A 26,734-nucleotide genomic window follows, 5' to 3' on the forward strand; every position below is an offset into this window, starting at 1 on the left:
TAGAGTCGAAAAAAAGAATACGCTTGACCTTTTTTTCTGCGTCTTTGTAGCCCAGATTTGTAGTAGGGTAAGGATTTTCATTAGTTGGTTCCTCATCTACAAAGTGTCTGCAGCAGACCCTAGAATTCTTTGAAGGTGACCAGACTTTTCCCTTTGCACTTCCAGTGGATCGGTTAATAAGATTCTTCCATTTTTCTCTCATGGTTCGATTCTTTTTTGATGTTGGAAATCGATGAAGCCTAAAGAGAAATAAAACAAATTATAACATTTATTTTCTTTGTAATGTTATTACCTTTACATGGAAAAAGGATATCCAATGGTACAATAACATAATGAACAAAAGCCAATGATGCATTATATATATATATATATAAATGTATTGAAAATTAAAGGATATAAATTTTAAAATATATAGAGAATTGCTGTTTAACATTGACATCGTACAATTTCAAAAAATTGCTAGTCCATAACCCATAACCACCTAATAGTATTAAAATACTTTTTTAAAAGTAAATTTTATTGCACCAGAAACCATTCAATAATGTCAGAACCACCTAATAGTTACTTAATGTATGTTTTGTTTTTATTATGTAACCTCAAACTTCCAACATCAAAGTACATTGAATACTATATCAAACTTTGTTTTTGATGTGTTAAGTTGTAGGTTTTCGCTTGTGACGACTCATTTATATTTCACTCGGAAGCAAATCCGGACTCCCCAACATGGAGAAATGGGTAATTCCATTTTAACATTCCACACATTTTGTGTTTCAGTAGCATCACATGTACATGTAGGATTACCAAGCTGAGTAAATGAAATGCTACCCTTGATTGACATCATTTATAAATTGATATGTCGTTAAACAAAACTGACTAACACCCCCCCCCCCCCCTTCAGACTGAACGAGCTCAACATATTTTATAAAAATAAAACTGAAACGGTATAAACACCTGCTATTATATGAGACAAAAGTATAGCATAAACATGTATCTACATATCCAGTATCTTAAATATTACCATAATTACTATACATAAATAACTTGTCATTCAAACCAGTTATATTGTAATATGGTAACTTAGATGTTAGTTATGTGGTGTCGGGGGTAACGCATTCAGGTAAAATTGGGGCTCAGCATGTCCCTTGCATATTAGCCAACTGTTAAATTTTTAAACAAAGTGGACACAACATTTAGTCTTTGTCTAATAAATGTTTTTTTATTTATTTCTGTATTTGTTTGTAAAATGAATATTGTTTTCTTTCAAAGTGTAATTGATAACATTTTATAATACAAATGACATGATTTGTTTTGTTGGATATCAGATTGGTGGGTTTTTTTCTATACAATAATGAAGAAAAATGTTTGTATATACATGTATTAATTAATCAGAATGCCATTGTGTAGTGATATTTTGTTTGTATTATTTACAATTGTTTTCAGTGCTATCTAGTCTTTCACCATTGGTTTATTCATAGATATATTAAAAGAATTGTAGTCATAACGGCCCCAGTACTAAACGACCCTAACAATAATTGGTCAAAACAGTCCTTTAAAAAGTCAAAACGGCCAAAGTGAAAAAGGACTGCAGGTATTAATTTAATATGAAATAACTTAGATAATAAAGATGACTAATACTCTTCATGAGTAATGTATACATTGAAAATTAGTTGTTAATATTAAAAAGACAGATAATGGTATTTCGAAAAGGAGGGAGGTTATATTATATTATTATAAAATTATATTATATTGATATAGGCTATATCGGTTAACATAATTAGTAATGGGAATTAATTTTAACGTTATGGTATCTATTTGCTGTTTTGACCATTTCTTTTGGCCATTTTGACTTTTTTATTTTCCCCACATTCCCCCATTATAATAAATTAATAATTTACCCTTTAATAATGTACCTTTTGAACAATGTTTGGATACTGCCATGTTACTAAAATTACCTGAACCTCATTTAAAAAAAATTCTTAATCATGCACTGTACCTATGTATATTTATATGTGAATGTTTAGCAAAAGTGTATGTATATGTAAATAAACAGAATGACATTGTATACTGATGGGTTTTTTTAATTTGTATTATTTAAAATAGTGTTTCCAATGCTATCAAGTAATTCACCATCCATTTAGGAACATATTTGAAGTGGGGGTGGGGTTATAATCACTTGTGGGAGATGACATAAGCCAGAAAGATCTAGATCAAATTGTTTTCAATGTGAGAAAAAAACCCCAATTGAGCTAATTCTGTAGGTTAAAACTGAGGGGGGGGGGGGGGGGGGGGGGGGGGGTAACATAGCCACCATAAGATGGGGTTCAAGGCATGTGGATGATCCTTCTTTTGGCAATGTCACTAATGTGGGGGGGTATTTCTTGGGGGGGGGGGGCTTAAATGTTGACAATGTAACTTTACTATGGTACTCCATTACAATAAAATTCCTAGTGCGGAGTCGTGCAGTGGAAACATATCATTGTTACTGTATGTGTACTACACATTTTTGTGACTTGGCAAACAGTTGAAAACTAAATTTATAGGCTACTTATATACATCATACTTGAATAAAGATAAATCAAGTCACATCACAAATGCATGTATGTTATTTGTATACTAAATATCTACAATAATTTATAATATAATCACTGAATATTATAATGTAAATAATTTTTACTAACCTGAAAGGCGGATTGCAACCACATTGTTTAGAACCCTTTTGTGCTGAACAGATATCACAAAATTCTTTCTTCCATCGGTTTAGCCTGTAAGTTCCGTTGGAACAACCACTGACAGCACAGTGATATGCCATTTTAATTTTGGCAGCGTAAAACCGATACAGAAATCACGTTACTGCTCTATACAGTAGAAGGCCTATATGATTTCACGAGTGTTTACTCGAAATTCAGGGGAGATAACTAGAAGCGATAATGAACTTCCGCTTTCCTTATAAGGCAAACCGGCAAGTCGTGTATTACACTACTAACTACTAAAGTCAGTGTTACCACATGTTCTTATTACCATTTTAAAGTCAGTGTTATCGCATGTTCTTATTCCCTTTTAAAGTTAGTGTTACTGCATGTTCTTATTACCCTACTAGTCGGGGGTTATCGCATGTCCTTATTCCCTTTTAAAGTCAGTGTTATCGAATGTTCTTATTACCCTTTTAAAGTCAGTATTATTGCATGTTCGTATTACCCTTTTAAAGTCAGTGTTATCACGTTCATATTACCCTTTAAAAGTCAGTGTTACCACATGTTCTTATTACATGGTCATTACGAGTAACACATCTTTCAGGTAGGTATTCTCTGTAGGGCTTCCCTTCATGCTCAGATGTGTTGAACGACGCATGCATGCTGGAGTCCATCTTTCTGGAGTTTTGTATCAAACTGTAAACAAGCCTCAAAACTGAGTTGGGGGATGCTGGAGTACCATCGTTACTGTTATACTTTGCTAGGTTAGTTTTAGATGTATATCGAGACACAGTTTCTGAGGTACAGAAGTTTCACGTTCTCATTGCCAGTAAATTGTTTCTCAAGTTGTTAGTGAAACCTGTATCCATAAATCGTGCTTACTTGGTTGATTTATTGTATGCATGCCGCACCACTGGTCACCGAAAGGGGCTTGCGTTCATCACCATATTGGGCTAAATATCAGTCTCCAAATTGTATAAAGAGTTTTTCATTATATTTTCATATTGCAAGCATGCCGTGCCTTTTCAGGGGTGGTGGTACAAATGTCACGTGTGTTATTTTTACAGTAAAAACGATGATGTTTTTGTTTTGTTTTCATGCACAAAGCTGAACTTTTGTGCCAAGCTAAATTCTCTGTTGGCGTCTGGTGAAGGCTTCTTGCACAAACGATAAACTAAAAATTAGTAACCCTTTTCCCACAAACCATGGTAACACACGTGACAACCAAGGTAACACACGTGTCTTATTGGGTAACACACGTGACCTCCTGTACAAAATGTATTAGTCTTGTCCAGATGTGTAATAGTATTAGTTCCTTTAATTGTAGCTAGATGTCAGGACTGTTTAGAATATATGGTTTTTCATTTCTATTTTTTAAGTTGATATCACATGAATGTAAGTAAGAAGAAACAATGATGTGAAAAATGAACGATAACCCTGTTAATTTTGATACTTTATGAAACCCTGTATATACCCTGTATACGATATTTGCTAGATCTAGCATTGTCAGGTAATCTGAACAATAAATGGTTAAGTGGGACCAATCGATGCTGAGTCAATTTGTATTGCCCACCGGCCTCGGTGGTGTTGTGGTTAAGCCATGGTAGGTACAGGGTTCGCAGCCCGGTACCGGCTCCAACCCAGAGCGACTTTTAACGACTCGATGGGTACGTGTAAGACCACTACACCCTCTTCTCTCTCATTAACCACTAACTAACCCACTGTCCTAGACAGACAGCCCAGATAGCTGAGGTGTGTGCTCAGGACAGCGTACTTAAACCTTAATGGGATATAAGCACGAAAATAAGTTGAAATGAAAAAATGAAATGTATTGGCCTACATATGCATCTGACCTATCTTGCTGCTTACTAAGTGTTGTGCATGTATGTTGTTTTCCTTGCTTTAGAAGGGGCGTGGTCTTAACTCAGTCGGAATAGTAATGGCCTAGCGTTCTTTAGTCGTATGATCAAACACACCTTTGGTAGACGTATCCTCTGATCCCCACCCTGTGCCAGCCAATACCCCACGACTGCTATACATGTATCAAACACACCTTTGGTAGACGTATCCTCTGATCCCCACCCTGTGCCAGCCAATACCCCACCACTGCTATACATGTATCAAACACACCTTTGGTAGACGTATCCTCTGATCCCCACCCTGTGCCAGCCAATACCCCACCACTGCTATACATGTATCAAACACACCTTTGGTAGACGTATCCTCTGATCCCCACCCTGTGCCAGCCAATACCCCACCACTGCTATACATGTATCAAACACACCTTTGGTAGACGTATCCTCTGATCCCCACCCTGTGCCAGCCAATACCCCACCACTGCTATACATGTATCAAACACACCTTTGGTAGACGTATCCTGTGATCCCCACCCTGTGCCAGCCAATACCCCCCATGACTGCTATACATGTATCAAATGCAATGGTACTCGCTGTGCTGTCTATAGGAAAGTGGTCATAACAGATATTTTGCTGCTAATGGAAAAACATAGCATGTTTCCACTGAGACTACATTTCAAAGTTATTTGACAGGCAGTAGCCAATGATTAATAAATCGCTGTGTCCTAGTGGTGTCACTAAACTAAACAAACTTTAACTTTTAGCTGCTTGAAAAATATCCTTAAGTGTTGGGGTCATGTTTAGAATCCGAATATCTGCAAAACATTGTTGTCTTCTTAAAAAGAGAAAATTCCATTTAGTGTAGTGTTCCTTCAACAGATATTTCTATTTCAGACATTCCAGCCAAACAGGATTCACCATTAAACAGCTATCCATTAACTGGCATTCTTCTTGTTAAAATATTAACTTTCACCTGGTCACTTTTTTTTTTAAACGAACACATTTAATGCATTTAAAACTTTAAATATTATAATGAAACCAAGGAATGAATTTTTTTTTTTTTTTTATTTGATTAGCGACGGTGATCAGTTGAAAATCGAGAAGCAAGTACTATTTATTAATATTTTAGAAATGGTATAGCAATTTCCGAAATTCCCTGGAAACATTGTTTTAAATTTCAAATAAGTAGGTTGAGATTGTTTTGAATGTCTTTTTTTAATGGGTCTGTTGACATTTTCGTGCGTTACCATCATCTATGAACACATTTTGACATCAACTTATTATCTGTGCACACTTCACAGAGTTTTAGACATACGGGTAGCCCGTATACTTGATCACAAAGCACAAAAGAGTACCATGATGTATCACAGTTATTCAGTAGAGGCTGATAGACACACGGGTAGCCCGTATACTTTATCATAAAGCAAACAAGAGTACCATGATGCATCACAGTTATTCAGTAGAGGCTGGTAGACACACGGGTAGCCCGTATACTTTATCATAAAGCACACAAGAGTACCATGATGCATCACAGTTATTCAGTAGAGGCTGGTAGACATACGGGTAGCCCGTATACTTAAACCCAAAGCACACAAGAGTACCATGATGCATCACAGTTATTTAGTAGAGTCTGGTAGACATGCGGGTAGCCCGTATACTTTATCATAAAGCACACAAGAGTACCATGATGCATCACAGTTATTCAGTAGAGGCTGGTAGACATACGGGTAGCCCGTATACTTAAACCAAAAGCACACAAGAGTACCATGATGCATCACAGTTATTCAGTAGAGGCTGACAGACATACGGGTAGCCCGTATACTTTATCATAAAGCACACAAGAGTATATTGATGCATCACAGTTATTTAGTAGAGGCTGGTAGACATACGGGTAGCCCGTATACTTTATCATAAAGCACACAAGAGTATATTGATGTATCACAGTTATTCAGTAGAGGCTGGTAGACATATTTACATGTCAGGTGTGTTATCATGGAACTGCCCATATACGCTTTTATTATTATTATTATTAATAGTAGTAGTAGTAGTAGTAGTAGTAGTAGTAGTATTAAGCTTTAGTAATACTATTTGTGTGTCAATGTTTATGATTGTGGTATAGAACATGAGTTTTGGAAATAGAAAACGACATATTGACATATTTGAAGAAAAAAAGAAATCTAACATTTCGCTTGCTCTGATTTGCTGAGCATTATCGAGTTGAGTATTAATCGGTGTAAACTAGCGATTTCAGTTGATCGCCGTTTCGTGCTATCGGTTTCGGCGACAGTCTATTAGTCATTACAAATAGATTAGACCTGTTGGAAATAACTTCCGCTGAGGAGAATTCTATTCCTTGTCGTTATTAGACTAAACCCAAATGGGCTCAGACGTAACACGGAAGGTGTAGTCTGCTTTGAAAGTACGAGTTACTGAAATACAATCATGACGCACATCACTCTCCATAACGTAATAACATTCAAACGTGCCATATATGTCTAGCTATTACGCATCTCAACCAGGTTGGTATACTTCAGTGAGCATGTACCACGGACTGTCGAATAAGATGCACGTGCATTTTTGCACGCCAATGTCAAACCAGATTATGTATGTTTCATTTCGGGTTCATTCTACAGAAAGCATCACTTTTCAAAATACAAATTCAAGATAAAACAATTAGAAGATATAACGTTTTATTGTTAACTTTTGGAAACTAGATGAACAAAGAAACATAAAATGATATATGGCTACGCAGAACTGTAATCGGCTTGCACGTGCAGACGCATGTTACTCTATGAACAAGCTCATTATGTCATTGGTGTTACAGACAAGTGGGATAATTCAGCAGTGGGATCCAATTGGTTTATAGTGATCAAGAGCACATGGATGTGTTATTTGGGTGTCCTTAATAACATATTTAGAATAAATTTAGCATTAAAAAGTATCCAAGGGTGTACTTTTGCATTTCCAGACAGATATTCTATAATATATTATGTGACTTAAATTATACACTGTGGCAGTTTTAATTATTTCATTAAAGATTAACTTCATAATAAAATTATGAACTATGGTTACATCTATTTCACTGTATACTTTGTATTCCCCATAACGAGTAAAATGTGTTAATCCTATTTTTGCTTTCACGTAAGCGCTGTAAAACTCTTCGCTAAATGTTCCAATTTGTACATACACTATACAGAAAATAAAGCAAATTATGTCACACTTCAAGAAATAAATCATATGAACTACGTCATTATTCAAAAGAGTTAACTCTTGGTCCTTTTTCCTTTTAACCAAAAGCATTTTTAATGCAGAATTTTCAATGTTTTTAAAAATAAAATTTAAATAGCCTTTATTGGAAATGAAAACATAAGTAATGTAATTTTCTGATATTTCACATTTTCGGTATGATTTTAATTTTCCTTTATCATAAAGTTAACCTTTAACATTTAAATTGGAAAGGTTGGTAGCTTTTAATTGCGTTGAGACACATACATTTGGAAAAATAACCTTTTCACACATGCGCGGTTCGTCATTTTCAATTTTCAAAGCAACTAGCTACATGATAAAATACATGATTTTCAACTATGCACAGTGGACGAACACTTTGTTTAATATGTTTTTAAAGGAACAATTCACTTTGTCGAGCGTTCCATTCCGGTCCGCGTTTTACCAAAACCCATCATTAACACTTGCTGTTAATACAGACAGGCATTATGTTCATACCAGTAAATAGGTTGTAAAATATAAGTTTTCTAATGAACTGAATCTTAATTAACAGAAATTATACACTCAAAATTATTTACAATTGTTACGAATGAATTATATGTCTACTATTCACTACAGTTGATGTACAAATATGTAGCAACTTTTGCAGATTGAATATAATAATTAAAACAAATTCTAACAATTGGGGGCTTACAAATCATAAAAAAATAAATGATTTGGACTTGATCTGGCACGTGTGAGGTCATGTGACACGCACCGAATGTTAATTCATCTTCCTCTAATTTAAGTCAGTTTCTACGAGTCAAGTGGACCCGATATCGATAATTTTAAGGAATAAACAAAAACGATTTGGTATAATTAATCGTTTTAGTAGAGGTTTGTAAAGTTTTCTATTTAAATACCTACTTGTCTGAACTTTATTGTTAATGGAAATGTTCACTAACTGTGAAGAAAACCTCAAATGAATGACAAGCAGACAACAAATAAGGATGTTAATTGCGCGAATCGTTCTCGAGAAAACAAACCGAACAGAGCTGGAAGCATAACGCAGTTAGGGACGTTGACGACATACTCTTTATATTCAAACAAAACATTTATTTTACCCAAAGTGCGATTATGCACCTATGATGCTGCACATGTCCAGGGGTTTCCCCAGGGCCGTTAGGCGTAGCGGCCCTACACGCCTTGGTTCTTAAAGCAAGCGCTTTGACGGCGTGGAAGCGCCTTAAATCAATTGCCGCTATGCCTTGATTTGAAGTGCTTTAAAAAACAAAACAATTTTCACAAGTACGAGCGTGGCAGTCGACTACCTCTTGCATTGTCCCTTTAATTTTCAAATCATCTTCAAAAATATGCTAAACGAGGAAAACAGCATCTTATTAAAACGCATTGTCAATGGTGTTACTAATGGTCATTGATATTATTCAGTACCTGGTAACACCAATGACAGATAACACCAATGACAAACTAATTAAATAATTAATGTTTGCTGTCTGAAGAATTAGTTGAGAAAACTGAAAAAGTACAATGTTGTAGCAGACATACTATGTCTATAATAACATACAAAAAGTTTCTTAAAATTAATAACGATGACATAAATACGATTGTAACACCAATGACTGTGTACAAACCTACTTTTATATTTTGACAACACATGCGTTAGATTTAAACAAAAGTACTCATAATTCTTCATACGTCTGCTGCTTTTAACCAATAGGTTTGATGGCCGATATCTACTGGTGGAATGTTTCATCCAGAGAGCATTCAGTTTCTTTTGTTTTCTCATAAGTATATACAGTAACACCAATGACAAAAACTTCAGGGACAAGCTTATATTGCCCAGCATATTTTGAATACGGAAAATATTTACAAAATTCCTTCTTTAGTGAGTAAACCAGCCATCTGTAGGTATTACATTATGATTATTCAGTGGTATGTCTTCCGTTATATATTTTAACAGTGCATGTTATGTATAGCGTTATGCTTCGAACAGGTAACACCAATGACATTTTCCACTAATCCAGAATAAAATCTGTATCAAAGCTGATTACCAGAGAAAGACAAATGCTATGATAGGGTGATATTATTAATAAGGTATCGTTAAAGATAACAAACTTAGTTTTCTATATATAAATAAAAGCGAAATTGTGCAGGGACATAAAAGTGACACTTTCTGTAGAATGACCCTTAGTGGTATGATGGGAAGGAAATCATGTTTAATCACTTTTGACAATGACGTAAACAATCAAACGTGTTTTTAATGGAACCATACAAAACCATCTGGGGTCTGCGAGAGCTAGATACATATTCTTGTCCGTGAGTCGGAGAGGTCGGTCGGTACCATCTGGGTGGACGAATGCTCATAGTGATTTCTGTCAAGGCCTACATCTTTGGGTATGGAAAATCAATGATAGCACTGCAGGACTCACAGCTATCCGTGGGTATCTACCCGTTTTGTGATCATACCTCCATTATATTTTGACAGAATTGCTAAAGACTGGCTATAATAAAAAGCATTATAATATATTTTTTCAAGACATTTAGGAATACAAAATGTGGAGGATTGGGAGTTAATGGATTGGAGAATTCAGATATGTTACCAATATTGAAATCCTTTGAGGATTATGGTCTGATATAACACTTTTTCTTTAACATTACAACATACAATTCACACAGTTTTATTTTCCAGTAGAAATATAACATAAAGTTTAGGATCAGCATCCCAAATTGTCTCTTTAAATGCTCTAATTACAACAGTTTCTCATTTGGATATCCAGTTATTATTTACATCCTATAAAGAAAGTTTTGCTGCAGGATTTTCTGTGTAATTGCACATGTTATAACTCTACCCCTATTTCCTTAGCAGCAATAATTCAATGGAATTGTTACCAGTGACTAAATAAAACACGTAATACAATATTGATTGGGATGGGCAAGGCAAAAATAAGGGAAAAGCAAGTTAGTACAATATAAATTTCAGAAACAGAAGCAATCCTGTCATCCTTAGAGGGTTAGGGTATCACGTAACACCTTTTTTACATTAAGTAATTTAATTTCCACCATTTCACTTGAAGTTTAGGTTGACACCATCAAATGGTCTGTTTAGGAATTTCATTGCACATAAATCTAAATTAGGCTGCTAAATACTACTTGGGTCCTACATTTAAAGTGAATTTGACGTTATATGTTGGTGAGATGCTATTAAAATGAGCTCACGTTAGACTAAAACTGATTAAAAGTCTGTTATTGATTTAAAACCCATATTGATCATGTGTTTATTGATATCTTTGTAATATAAACAAAGATATTATTGTCTAAAATTGTATGTTTGTACAAAGAGTCCATGGAATATACCAACAAATCATAACGTGACCACATCCAAATAGGCATACTGTTGACACCCTGGATTCTAGAGGTTACAATAGGGCTAAGGCTAAATGTTGCTGCTAAAGTCATACAGCAGAACATCAACGTGTCATCACAAAGAGTTTCCAAAGCCAAACGTTTAACGGGTTATGAATATATTCCATAGTACTTGTAATAAGCCTCATTCAAAGTTGATTAAATGCATTTGGTGAGAACATCTGTACAGCAAAGGCAGTTTCAGTGGATACTGCCTTTGACGTGATGAAGAACAATGATATGCAACCTTTAATGGTGAGTGACTATGTATAACAAAAAGTCAAATGAAAAAAAAAATCACAATACAAAAAGCTGAAACATTAGCCATTTGTGCCAGGAAAATTAATTGAAGACCAATCACTGTTTGAGTGCATATGTGCATCACTGAGCTGGCATAAGACATACTTTCTAGATATCCTTAAACATTTATTGGTACATCTACCATGAGCTTTGTTGCAGATGAATTTGACATGAGCAGATAGTCTAACAGAAATTGTTTAACTAACCCTAACCCTAACCCTAACCCTAACCCTAACCCTACACAGGGCCCGCAGAGTGTATTTGAAAATCGGGGCGGAGGTGGGGCAAATGTCTGTGGATCAAAATAAATGTGTCTGTGGGCCAGGGCATGCTTCTCCGAGAACATTTTGAATTTTAGGTGTTCGAATACATTTAAAGCCTTCTAAACAGTATAACATGGAAATGAGGGTGGTGTGCCATAACCTCTTGCTATAGGCGTCCTTTTTAACGCTGCTAGCTTCCTCAATACAGGTATCCTTTTTAAATGTTGCAATTGATAAGGTAATGTAATGAGCGAAACTATTTAATATTTAATTTTTGTTTGTTTGGGGCTTTTGTAAAGAAAATAATTATTTTATATTTACAGATTTATATTGTAACTTTATTATTATAGGTTAGAAGGCATTAATACGTTTCTTCAGAAATAAGAAGGGGCGGACCGAAGGGGAGCATGTTCTTATTTCTGAAGAAACGTCTTAAGCCTTCTAACCGATTTAGATGGCATTTCATATGTCCATTACTTGATATGGGCGGGGCAAGCGCCATTGCGTGTTCGCGCCAGTTGTTTTGACATCATTGTTTCTAATCTTCGCTTCGAGACACTTGCCTGTGAAAAAAGAACCGGTCGAAAGTAATGATTCCGAAACACTGACAATCAAAGTACCAGTGTGTGTCAAAAACATTGTGATAACCAAAGGTGACAAAAAACAAAACAAAAAAACTTCAGATATAAAGTGACGCCCGAAAGATTAAAACTACAGGTATAAATCTAGATTTTTATGTTCATTATTAACAATCTAACGTTGGTTTAATATTTGTTTGTTTGCTTGTTTTTATTGAAATAAAAATATGTATTCTATTTAATTTTCATACTGTTTGTTTAGCCGATCATCCATGTTTCACGTGTATGTCACTAAAATATATGTAATACAGGCGAGGACGGGAAAGACCTACGGTAAGCGTTATCATTGACCCGGTCACATTTAAATACAATTGTAAGGGGCCGTCCATAATTTTCAACATGTTCACGAGCGTACAAACCGTACACTTTTGACCACCTCCACCCCTCCCCCTAAAAGTGTACATCATAAAATGAAAAATGTTCATCGACATTTTTCATTTTCAAAAAAAAGCGTACGCTGGCCCCATAACATCCTCCATCCCCCCCCCCCCCCCCCCCCCCCCCCACCTTGACACACTGGGCATGACTTCTCGTGCAATAAGGTCACCTTGACACACTGGGAATGATTGCTCGTGCTATAAGGTCACAACACACTGGGAATGACTTCTCGTGCAATAAGATCACCTTGACACACTGGGAATGACTACTCGTGCACTTGACACACTGGGAATGACTGCTCGTGCAATAAGGTCACACTGACACACTGGGAATGACTACTCATGCAATAAGGTCACCTTGACACACTGGGAATGACTACTCATGCAATAAGGTCACAATGACACACTGGGAATGACTTCTCGTGCAATAAGGTCACACTGACACACTGGGAATGACTACTCGTGCAATAAGGTCACCTTGACACACTGGGAATGACTACTCGTGCAATAAGGTCACACTGACACACTTGGAATGACTACTCGTGCAATAAGGTCACCTTGACACACTGGCAATGACTACTCGTGCAATAAGGTCACACTGACACACTGGGAATGACTACTCGTGCAATAAGGTCACCTTGAAACACTGGGAATGACTACTCGTGCAATAAGGTCACACTGACACACTGGGAATGAATACTCGTGCAATAAGGTCACATAGACACACTAGGAATGACTGCTCGTGCAATAAGGTCACACTGACACACTGGGAATGACTACACGTGCAATAAGGTCAAGAAACACTGGGAATGACTACTCGTGCAATAAGTTCACACTGACACACTGGGAATGACTGCTCGTGCAATAAGGTCACCTTGACACACTGGGAATGACTACTCGTGCAATAAGGTCACACTGACACACAGGGAATGACTACTCGTGCAATAAGGTCACCTTGAAACACTGGGAATGACTGTTCGTGCAATAAGGTCACACTGACACACTGGGAATGACTTCTCGTGCAATAAGGTCACCTTGACACACTGGGAATGACTACTCGTGCAATAAGGTCACCATGACACACTCGGAATGACTACTCGTGCAATAAGGTCACACTGACACACTGGGAATGAATACTCGTGCAATAAGGTCACACTGACACACTAGGAATGACTACTCGTGCAATAAGGTCACACTGACACACTGGGAATGACTACTCGTGCAACAAGGTAACCTTGAAACACTGGGAATGACTTCTCGTGTAATAAGGTCACACTGACACACTGAGAATGACTACTCGTGCAATAAGGTCACACTGACACACTGGGAATGACTACTCGTGCAATAAGCTCACACTGACACACTAGGAATGACTGCCCGTGCAATAAGGTCACACTGACACACTAGGAATGACTACTCGTGCAATAAGGTCACCTTGGCACACAGGGAATGACTACTCGTGTAACAAGGTCACACTGACACACTGGGAATGACTACTCGTGCAATAAGGTCACCTTGACACACTGGGAATGACTACTCGTGCAATAAGGTCACACTGACACACTGGGAATGACTACTCGTGCAATAAGGTGACCTTGACACACTGGAAATGACTACTCGTGCAATAACGTCACACTGACACACTAGGAATGACTACTCGTGCAATAAGTTCACACTGACACACTAGGAATGACTACTCTTGCAATAAGGTCACACTGACACACTGGGAATGACTACTCGTGCAATAAGGTCACCTTGAAACACTGGGAATGACTACTCATGCAATAAGGTCACACAGACACACTGGGAATGACTACTCGTGCAGTAAGGTCACCTTGACACACTGGGAATGACTACTCGTGCAATAAGGTCACCTGACACACTGGGAATGACTACTCGTGCAATAAGGTCACCTTGACACACTGGGAATGACTACTCGTGGATTAACGTCACACTGACACACTAGGAATGACTGCTCGTGCAATAAGGTCACACTGACACACTAGGAATGACTACTCGTGCAATAAGGTCACCTTGACACACTGGGAATGACTAATCGTGCAATAAGGTCACACTGACACACTGGGAATGACTACTCGTGCAATCAGGTCACCTTGACACACTGGGAATGACTACTCTTGCAATAAGGTCACACTGACACACTGGGAATGACTACTCGTGCAATAAGGTCACATTGACACACTGGGAATGACTACTCGTGGAATAACGTCACACTGACACACTAGGAATGACTACTCGTGCAATAAGGTCACACTGACACACTAGAAATGACTACTCGTGCAATAAGGTCACACTGACCCACTGGGAATGACTGCTCGTGCAATAAGGTCACCTTGACACACTGGGAATGACTACTCGTGCAATAAGGTCACACTGACACACTGGGAATGACTACTCGTGCAATAAGGTCACACTGACACACTGGGAATGACTACTCGTGCAATAAGGTCACCTTGACACACTAGGAATGACTACTCGTGCAATAAGGTCACACTGACACACTGGGAATGACTACTCGTGCAATAAGGTCACACTGACACACTGGGAATGACTACTCGTGCAATAAGGTCACGACACACTGGGAATGACTACTCGTGCAATAAGGTCACACTGACACACTGGGAATGACTACTCGTGCAATAAGGTCACACTGACACACTGGGAATGACTACTCGTGCAATAAGGTCACGACACACTGGGAATGACTACTCGTGCAATAAGGTCACACTGACACACTGGGAATGACTACTCGTGCAATAAGGTCACCTTGACACACTGGGAATGACTACTCGTGCCATAAGGTCACCTTGACACACTGGGAATGACTGCTCGTGCAATAAAAAGGTCACCTTGACACACTAGGAATGACTACTCGTGCAATAAGGTCACCTTGACACATTGGGAATGACTACTCGTGCAATAAGGTCACACTGACACACTGGGAATGACTACTCGTGCAATAAGGTCACACTGACACACTGGGAATGACTTCTCGTGCAATAAAGTCACCTTGACACACTGGGAATGACTACTCGTGCAATAAGGTCACACTGACACACTAGGAATGACTACTCGTGCAATAAGATCACACTGACACACTGGGAATGACTACTCGTGCAATAAGGTCACCTTGAAACACTGGGAATGACTGCTCGTGCAATAAGGTCACACTGACACACTGAGAATGACTTCTCGTGCAATAAGGTCACCTTGACACACTGGGAATGACTTCTCGTGCAATAAGGTCACCTTGACACACTGGGAATGACTACTCGTGCAATAAGGTCACCTTGACACACTGGGAATGACTGCTCGTGCAATAAGGTCACCTTGAGACACTGGGAATGACTACTCGTGCAATAAGGTCACACAAACACACTGGGAATGACTACTCGTGCAATAAGGTCACGTTGACACACTGGGAATGACTACTCGTGGAATAAGGTCACACTGACACACTGGGAATGACTACTCGTGCAATAAGGTCACACTGACACACTGGGAATGACTACTCGTGCAATAAGGTCACACTGACACACTGGGAATGACTACTCGTGCAATAAGGTCACACTGACACACTGGGAATGACTTCTCGTGCAATAAAGTCACCTTGACACACTGGGAATGACTACTCGTGCAATAAGGTCACACTGACACACTAGGAATGACTACTCGTGCAATAAGGTCACACTGACACACTGGGAATGACTACTCGTGCAATAAGGTCACCTTGAAACACTGGGAATGACTGTTCGTGCAATAAGGTCACACTGACACACTGAGAATGACTTCTCGTGCAATAAGGTCACCTTGACACACTGGGAATGACTTCTCGTGCAATAAGGTCACCTTGACACACTGGGAATGACTACTCGTGCAATAAGGTCACCTTGACACACTGGGAATGACTGCTCGTGCAATAAGGTCACCTTGACACACTGGGAATGACTACTCGTGCAATAAGGTCACACAAACACACTGGGAATGACTACTCGTGCAATAAGGTCACACTGACACACTGGGAATGACTACTCGTGCAATAAGCTCACACTGACACACTAGGAATGACTGCTCGTGCAATAAGGTCACACTGACACACTAGGAATGACTACTCGTGCAATAAGGTCACACTGACACACTAGGAATGACTACTCTTGCAATAAGGTCACACTGACACACTGGGAATGACTACTCGTGCAATAAGGTCACCTTGACACACTGGGAATGACTACTCGTGCAATAAGGTCACCTTGAAACACTGGGAATGACTACTCGTGCAATAAGGTCACCTTGAAACACTGGGAATGACTACTCGTGCAATACGTCACACAGACACACTGGGAATGACTACTCGTGCAATAAGGTCACCTTGACACACTGGGAATGACTACTCGTGCAATAAGGTCACACTGACACACTGGGAATGACTACTCGTGCAATAAGGTCACCTTGACACACTGGGAATGACTACTCGTGCATTAACGTTACACTGACACACTAGGAATGACTGCTCGTGCAATAAGGTCACACTGACACACTAGGAATGACTACTCGTGCAATAAGGTCACACTGACACACTGGGAATGACTACTCGTGCAATAAGGTCACACTGACACACTGGGAATGACTACTCGTGCAATAAGGTCACCTTGACACACTGGGAATGACTACTCGTGCAATAAGGTCACACTGACACACTGGGAATGACTACTCGTGCAATAAGGTCACACTGACACACTGGGAATGACTACTCGTGCAATAAGGTCACACTGACACACTAGGAATGACTACTCGTGCAATAAGGTCACACTGACACACTGGGAATGACTACTCGTGCAATAAGGTCACCTTGACACACTGGGAATGACTACTCGTGCAATAAGGTCACACTGACACACTGGGAATGACTACTCGTGCAATAAGGTCACACTGACACACTGGGAATGACTACTCGTGCAATAAGGTCACACTGACACACTGGGAATGACTACTCGTGCAATAAGGTCACGACACACTGGGAATGACTACTCGTGCAATAAGGTCACACTGACACACTGGGAATGACTACTCGTGCAATAAGGTCACGACACACTGGGAATGACTACTCGTGCAATAAGGTCACACTGACACACTGGGAATGACTACTCGTGCAATAAGGTCACACTGACACACTAGGAATGACTACTCGTGCAATAAGGTCACCTTGGCACACAGGGAATGACTACTCGTGTAACAAGGTCACACTGACACACTGGGAATGACTACTCGTGCAATAAGGTCACCTTGACACACTGGGAATGACTACTCGTGCAATAAGGTCACACTGACACACTGGGAATGACTACTCGTGCAATAAGGTCACCTTGACACACTGGAAATGACTACTCGTGCAATAAGGTCACACTGACACACTAGGAATGACTACTCGTGCAATAAGGTCACACTGACACACTAGGAATGACTACTCGTGCAATAAGGTCACACTGACACACTGGGAATGACTACTCGTGCAATAAGGTCACCTTGAAACACTGGGAATGACTACTCGTGCAATAAGGTCACACTGACACACTGGGAATGACTACTCGTGCAATAAGGTCACCTTGACACACTGGGAATGACTACTCGTGCAATAAGGTCACCTGACACACTGGGAATGACTACTCGTGCAATAAGGTCACCTTGACACACTGGGAATGACTACTCGTGCAATAAGGTCACACTGACACACTAGGAATGACTGCTCGTGCAATAAGGTCACACTGACACACTAGGAATGACTACTCGTGCAATAAGGTCACCTTGACACACTGGGAATGACTACTCGTGCAATAAGGTCACACTGACACACTGGGAATGACTACTCGTGCAATAAGGTCACCTTGACACACTGGGAATGACTACTCGTGCAATAAGGTCACACTGACACACTGGGAATGACTACTCGTGCAATAAGGTCACATTGACACACTGGGAATGACTACTCGTGCAATAAGGTCACACTGACACACTAGGAATGACTACTCGTGCAATAAGGTCACACTGACACACTAGGAATGACTACTCGTGCAATAAGGTCACACTGACACACTGGGAATGACTACTCGTGCAATAAGGTCACCTTGACACACTGGGAATGACTACTCGTGCAATAAGGTCACACTGACACACTGGGAATGACTACTCGTGCAATAAGGTCACACTGACACACTGGGAATGACTACTCGTGCAATAAGGTCACCTTGACACACTGGGAATGACTACTCGTGCAATAAGGTCACACTGACACACTGGGAATGACTACTCGTGCAATAAGGTCACACTGACACACTGGGAATGACTACTCGTGCAATAAGGTCACGACACACTGGGAATGACTACTCGTGCAATAAGGTCACACTGACACACTGGGAATGACTACTCGTGCAATAAGGTCACACTGACACACTGGGAATGACTACTCGTGCAATAAGGTCACGACACACTGGGAATGACTACTCGTGCAATAAGGTCACACTGACACACTGGGAATGACTACTCGTGCAATAAGGTCACCTTGACACACTGGGAATGACTACTCGTGCAATAAGGTCACCTTGACACACTGGGAATGACTACTCGTGCAATAAGGTCACCTTGACACACTGGGAATGACTACTCGTGCAATAAGGTCACCTTGACACATTGGGAATGACTACTCGTGCAATAAGGTCACACTGACACACTGGGAATGACTACTCGTGCAATAAGGTCACACTGACACACTGGGAATGACTACTCGTGCAATAAGGTCACCTTGACACACTGGGAATGACTACTCGTGCAATAAGGTCACACTGACACACTGGGAATGACTACTCGTGCAATAAGGTCACACTGACACACTGGGAATGACTACTCGTGCAATAAGGTCACCTGACACACTGGGAATGACTACTCGTGCAATAAGGTCACACTGACACACTGGGAATGACTACTCGTGCAATAAGGTCACCTTGACACACTGGGAATGACTACTCGTGCAATAAGGTCACACTGACACACTGGGAATGACTACTCGTGCAATAAGGTCACCTTGACACACTGGGAATGACTACTCGTGCAATAAGGTCACCTGACACACTGGGAATGACTACTCGTGCAATAAGGTCACACAAACACACTGGGAATGACTACTCGTGCAATAAGGTCACGTTGACACACTGGGAATGACTACTCGTGGAATAAGGTCACACTGACACACTGGGAATGACTACTCGTGCAATAAGGTCACACTGACACACTGGGAATGACTACTCGTGCAATAAGGTCACACTGACACACTGGGAATGACTACTCGTGCAATAAGGTCACACTGACACACTGGGAATGACTTCTCGTGCAATAAAGTCACCTTGACACACTGGGAATGACTACTCGTGCAATAAGGTCACACTGACACACTAGGAATGACTACTCGTGCAATAAGGTCACACTGACACACTGGGAATGACTACTCGTGCAATAAGGTCACCTTGAAACACTGGGAATGACTGTTCGTGCAATAAGGTCACACTGACACACTGAGAATGACTTCTCGTGCAATAAGGTCACCTTGACACACTGGGAATGACTTCTCGTGCAATAAGGTCACCTTGACACACTGGGAATGACTACTCGTGCAATAAGGTCACCTTGACACACTGGGAATGACTGCTCGTGCAATAAGGTCACCTTGACACACTGGGAATGACTACTCGTGCAATAAGGTCACACAAACACACTGGGAATGACTACTCGTGCAATAAGGTCACACTGACACACTGGGAATGACTACTCGTGCAATAAGCTCACACTGACACACTAGGAATGACTGCTCGTGCAATAAGGTCACACTGACACACTAGGAATGACTACTCGTGCAATAAGGTCACACTGACACACTAGGAATGACTACTCTTGCAATAAGGTCACACTGACACACTGGGAATGACTACTCGTGCAATAAGGTCACCTTGACACACTGGGAATGACTACTCGTGCAATAAGGTCACCTTGAAACACTGGGAATGACTACTCGTGCAATAAGGTCACCTTGAAACACTGGGAATGACTACTCGTGCAATACGTCACACAGACACACTGGGAATGACTACTCGTGCAATAAGGTCACCTTGACACACTGGGAATGACTACTCGTGCAATAAGGTCACACTGACACACTGGGAATGACTACTCGTGCAATAAGGTCACCTTGACACACTGGGAATGACTACTCGTGCATTAACGTTACACTGACACACTAGGAATGACTGCTCGTGCAATAAGGTCACACTGACACACTAGGAATGACTACTCTTGGAATAAGGTCAACTTGACACACTGGGAATGACTACTCGTGCAATAAGGTCACACTGACACACTGGGAATGACTACTCGTGCAATCTGGTCACCTTGACACACTGGGAATGACTACTCGTGCAATAAGGTCACACTGACACACTGGGAATGACTACTCGTGGAATAACGTCACACTGACACACTAGGAATAACTACTCGTGCAATAAGGTCACACTGACACACTAGGAATGACTACTCGTGCAATAAGGTCACACTGACCCACTGGGAATGACTGCTCGTGCAATAAGGTCACCTTGACACACTGGGAATGACTACTCATGCAATAAGGTCACACTGACACACTGGGAATGACTACTCGTGCAATAAGGTCACACTGACACACTGGGAATGACTACTCGTGCAATAAGGTCACACTGACACACTGGGAATGACTACTCGTGCAATAAGGTCACGACACACTGGGAATGACTACTCGTGCAATAAGGTCACACTGACACACTGGGAATGACTACTCGTGCAATAAGGTCACGACACCCTGGGAATGACTACTCGTGCAATAAGGTCACACTGACACACTGGGAATGACTACTCGTGCAATAAGGTCACCTTGACACACTGGGAATGACTACTCGTGCATTAACGTTACACTAACACACTAGGAATGACTGCTCGTGCAATAAGGTCACACTGACACACTAGGAATGACTACTCGTGCAATAAGGTCAACTTGACACACTGGGAATGACTAATCGTGCAATAAGGTCACACTGACACACTGGGAATGACTACTCGTGCAATCAGGTCACCTTGACACACTGGGAATGACTACTCGTGCAATAAGGTCACACTGACACACTGGGAATGACTACTCGTGGAATAACGTCACACTGACACACTAGGAATAACTACTCGTGCAATAAGGTCACACTGACACACTAGGAATGACTACTCGTCCAATAAGGTCACACTGACCCACTTGGAATGACTGCTCGTGCAATAAGGTCACCTTGACACACTGGGAATGACTACTCATGCAATAAGGTCACACTGACACACTGGGAATGACTACTCGTGCAATAAGGTCACACTGACACACTGGGAATGACTACTCGTGCAATAAGGTCACACTGACACACTGGGAATGACTACTCGTGCAATAAGGTCACGACACACTGGGAATGACTACTCGTGCAATAAGGTCACACTGACCCACTGGGAATGACTACTCGTGCAATAAGGTCACGACACCCTGGGAATGACTACTCGTGCAATAAGGTCACACTGACACACTGGGAATGACTACTCGTGCAATAAGGTCACCTTGACACACTGGGAATGACTACTCGTGCAATAAGGTCACACTGACACACTGGGAATGACTTCTCGTGGAATAAGGTCACGACACACTGGGAATGACTACTCGTGCAATAAGGTCACACTGACACACTGGGAATGACTACTCGTGCAATAAGGTCACCTTGACACACTGGGAATGACTACTCGTGCAATAAGGTCACCTTGACAGACTGGGAATGACTGCTCGTGCAATAAGGTCACCTTGACACACTAGGAATGACTACTCGTGCAATAAGGTCACCTTGACACATTGGGTATGACTACTCGTGCAATAAGGTCACACTGACACACTTGGAATGACTACTCGTGTAATAAGGTCACACTGACACACTGGGAATGACTTCTCGTGCAATAAAGTCACCTTGACACACTGGGAATGACTACTCGTGCAATAACGTCACGACACACTGGGAATGACTACTCGTGCAATAAGGTCACCTTGACACACTGGGAATGACTACTCGTGCAATAAGGTCACACTGACACACTGGGAATGACTACTCGTGCAATAAGGTCACCTTGACACACTGGGAATGACTACTCGTGCAATAAGGTCACCTTGAAACACTGGGAATGACTGCTCGTGCAATAAGGTCACACTGACACACTAGGAATGACTACTCGTGAAATAAGGTCACACTGACACACTGGGAATGACTACTCATGCAATAAGGTCACACTGACACACTGGGAATGACTACTCGTGCAATAAAGTCACTTTGAAACACTGGGAATGACTGTTCGTGCAATGTGGTCACCTTGGCACACTGGTAATGACTGCTCGTGCAATGCGACTACCGTGGCACACTAGCATTAACTTCTCGTGCAATACGATCACCTTGGCACACTAGGAATGACTTCTCGTGCAATAAGGCCACCTTGACACTCTGGTAATAACTGCTTGTGCAATAAGGTCACCTTAATACACTGGTAATGACTGCTCGTGCAATAAGACCACAGCGACACAATCGGATTAAAATTAGCTCTACTGGTCTACCAGTAGATCTAACAGCATTGTGTGGACTCATATGTCCAGATGACATTTTATCTATAAATAACAATTTAAATATCTATCAATTACACTTCGCCTTGTATAGGTTTATTCGAGAGCATACAAATTCTAAAAATAGGCGCGACTATTTATGCGAACGTGTTGGTATATTTCAACATTAAAAAACAGGGGGAAAAGTGCAGTAATAAACACTGGATTGTATACTAGCATAAACAGATTTAATAGCTACACCATAACGGGTTTTTTTCGTATTGAAACGAATTTTATATAAAATTTTATATTGAAATTAGTTTCCGGCATACTTCGTAATTCACCCTAATCATTTCGTATACCATAATCCCGAATGTTTTCACAAATTCTTTTCAAATCACTGGCATGATTTTGCATGTAAGGTTTTGATTGGTCGAATGAAAGGTCAACTAGATATGAGCTCCAACGGGGTGCTGTTAGATCCACAGGTAATAGTAATTAACCAGTGGAGCTAATTTTCATTAGATTGACCGCGACAAGAAAGGCCGTACGGTAGTGTCCACTAGTTAGATCGCCAAATTCGAATCGCTGTCAATTTACCGAATATAATATATATTAACTTGCCAAAAAAGCCAATCGCAAATTGCGTATCCACTAGGTCATTGTCAATATAGAGATGGAATTAAAATCCAAACTGTGATGTCACGAAATAACCTCTCAGTGACATCAATTTGATTTTTCAATAATATAGATTTATAAACAGTATAAATACAATTATTCAGATATTATAATATTTTATGGGCATGTAAATCTAGGTTCAATCGATAGAGGTCACAATACAAACTAAAGAATAGTTTTTGTAATGATGCAGCTATGAGACCTTTTAAAGTGACAGACCCTAGTTTTGAAACACTATGACGTATTTGTTCACTATTAAAGGCGCTGTTTATAATTTAAATTAGAAGTACTTACATTTAGAATATTAATGTTCGTACACCTGACGTGGTTCTGGTCATCCAAGTTTTTGCAATACTCCAAAATGCATTTTTCGTAATTCTAAACAAGCACATTCGTCTGAGAAGTAATGGCTATCAAGACAAACTGTAATGATTTTTAGACGACGTTTCCCTGTTTAAACATCACAGACTTTAGTTTCCCTGTTTAAACACCACAGACTTTAGTTTCTCTGTTTAAACACCACAGACTTTAGTTTCCCTGTTTAAACACCACAGACTTTAGTTTCCCTGTTTAAACACCACAGACTTTAGTTTCTCTCTGGTATAGCCTTATCGAAATGTGTGTTGCAGCTTTGTAGATAACTAAACTTAGTATCTAGGGTCTGCGCCGTTAATTGTGCCAAATGAACGACTGTTTATCTCAATTACCTGTCAGCTCCCTTGAAGCGTTTCCTTCGTCGGCTGCACATTGTTGCTCGTCCATCTACAGCAGGATTTCACCTGTACTTGCCCAATCCCAAATAAAAGCAATATTAACAATATTTTACTGTACATTATAGCACAATATGTATTCCCAATTTTGTTTTAAACTTCAAATTATTATCACGAAACAACTGTAACCTCTGTAAGTTGGCATATAAAACTTCGATACATACTTATAGTTTGCCATGCACTATACAAAATATAGACTAGATTAATACCTTATTAAACAAAATAAAAATAACTGTGATCTAATGCGTCGGAATATCTGGGAAGTTTGTTTCGATAAACTGCATACTTAACCATTACTAAGCACAGGGTTATAACACGTGCAACTGTAAAATAGTAACGCCCAAAACGATCCGAACTTACCGTGCAGCAATGAAAAGAACAAACTCGATTCACTGCATTCTATTACCCAGAGTAAAGGTTTATTAAACCCTTAGGGCCGATTTCATATGTCTGGGTTATCGGTGGGTTTTGCAAACATATGGGTTAAACCTATTGTCTGGTTTTCAATAACCCTAGTTTAACATTGGGTTGCAATTGTATTGCTTGTTTAAACCTGCCCTTGAGGTGGTTTTTCACTGCGTTTGCTCAAAGTAACTTTTCTTCATAGATAATTTCGCCAGCAAAATGGTGTTTTACATCAGTATCGCAGAGCCATTAAATGTGAACGTATTTTTAGAGACCATTTGAACCCACTACAGTAGCAGATAAAGGGTGGGGAATCAGGGGGTTCGACCCCGCCCTTTTAAACAAGATGCCATTTTGTCTTTCTTTTAGCACGACTGTATATAGGTAATAATACATGAGTGGCTGTTAGATACCATTTATCTTACAATAAGTTGTTTTAAAATGTATCTTACGAGCGAAAGCGAGTTTGATTCGTTTTTAATCAGCAAATCAGGTTTCAAGCAAATTTTGACATCTTTTTCGACTAAAAAATATTTACAGCCCTTCCGCTTGTAGCTAAGTTACGCGTCACAGACAAATGATTGTCAGGTTAACTATACATTACAGTGTAATCGATTTCGATTGTGCTGTTTTTCCATTGGATGAATGACATTGGTGACCTAAACATCACCTAGGAGTAGCCAGTCATATGTCTTCAAATTTGTTAACACACGTACATGTTAACAAGTATGTGTTATAAAAAATAACAAATGATGTTCTCGATCCACCCCTTCACACAACAATTATTCACCATGTTCGTGGCGAACGAACAACAAAGCGCCTGAGATATATAGATGATGATAAACAAGATACCAGTTATTATTTTTTTTTAAATAATGAGTGAAATAATTTTTAGTTGTCATGAACTTCAGCGAGGGACATAAATTTTATAATAACTGGTATATCATTTATTATTCTATTTATTACCCCAACTATTTTTTCTTTAAACGCATTTATTTAAGACGCACATGCACGTACTTGTATAAAAACGATATAAACCACTTTACACACTGTTCTGAGTATTGCTATTGCTTTGTATTTTAATCACACTCACAGATAATTTTCAATAAAAAAAGTTATCTTTATTCTGCTAAAAAATATATACATGTGTATAATGAATTGCACTAAAATGACATTTTGTTATAATTTTAACACTAAAAACAGAGTCATGAACGCAAATTCTTTAAACGTCTATCACAAATTGCAGTCTTATAATGACATGCTTTCGTGTTTGTCTCATCTTAATAAAGGGGAAAAAAGGCGAGATAGGCCTACAGGTTTGAAAATTTAACAAAACGTTTTCTCGTTACCTTCAGGCGTACGGGTCCCTTTTTGCTTTTGGAATAGGGGGTGGGGGAGACTGGTTTGTGCCCCAATTAAAGGGAAATGCCC

The 26,734-nt window shown here is 39.8% G+C and overlaps 1 protein-coding gene across 1 annotated transcript in view; it reads left to right on the plus strand.

Moving 5' to 3' along the window:
- The window catches only part of LOC121376440, a 56,407-nt gene that overhangs the window by 28,943 nt on the left and 730 nt on the right, over positions 1–26,734 (plus strand). The gene's annotated exons all lie outside the window — the stretch shown is intronic.

This window comes from Gigantopelta aegis, chromosome 2 (assembly GCF_016097555.1).
Source record: "Gigantopelta aegis isolate Gae_Host chromosome 2, Gae_host_genome, whole genome shotgun sequence".
In the NCBI taxonomy this organism is placed as follows: Eukaryota; Metazoa; Mollusca; class Gastropoda; order Neomphalida; family Peltospiridae; genus Gigantopelta; species Gigantopelta aegis.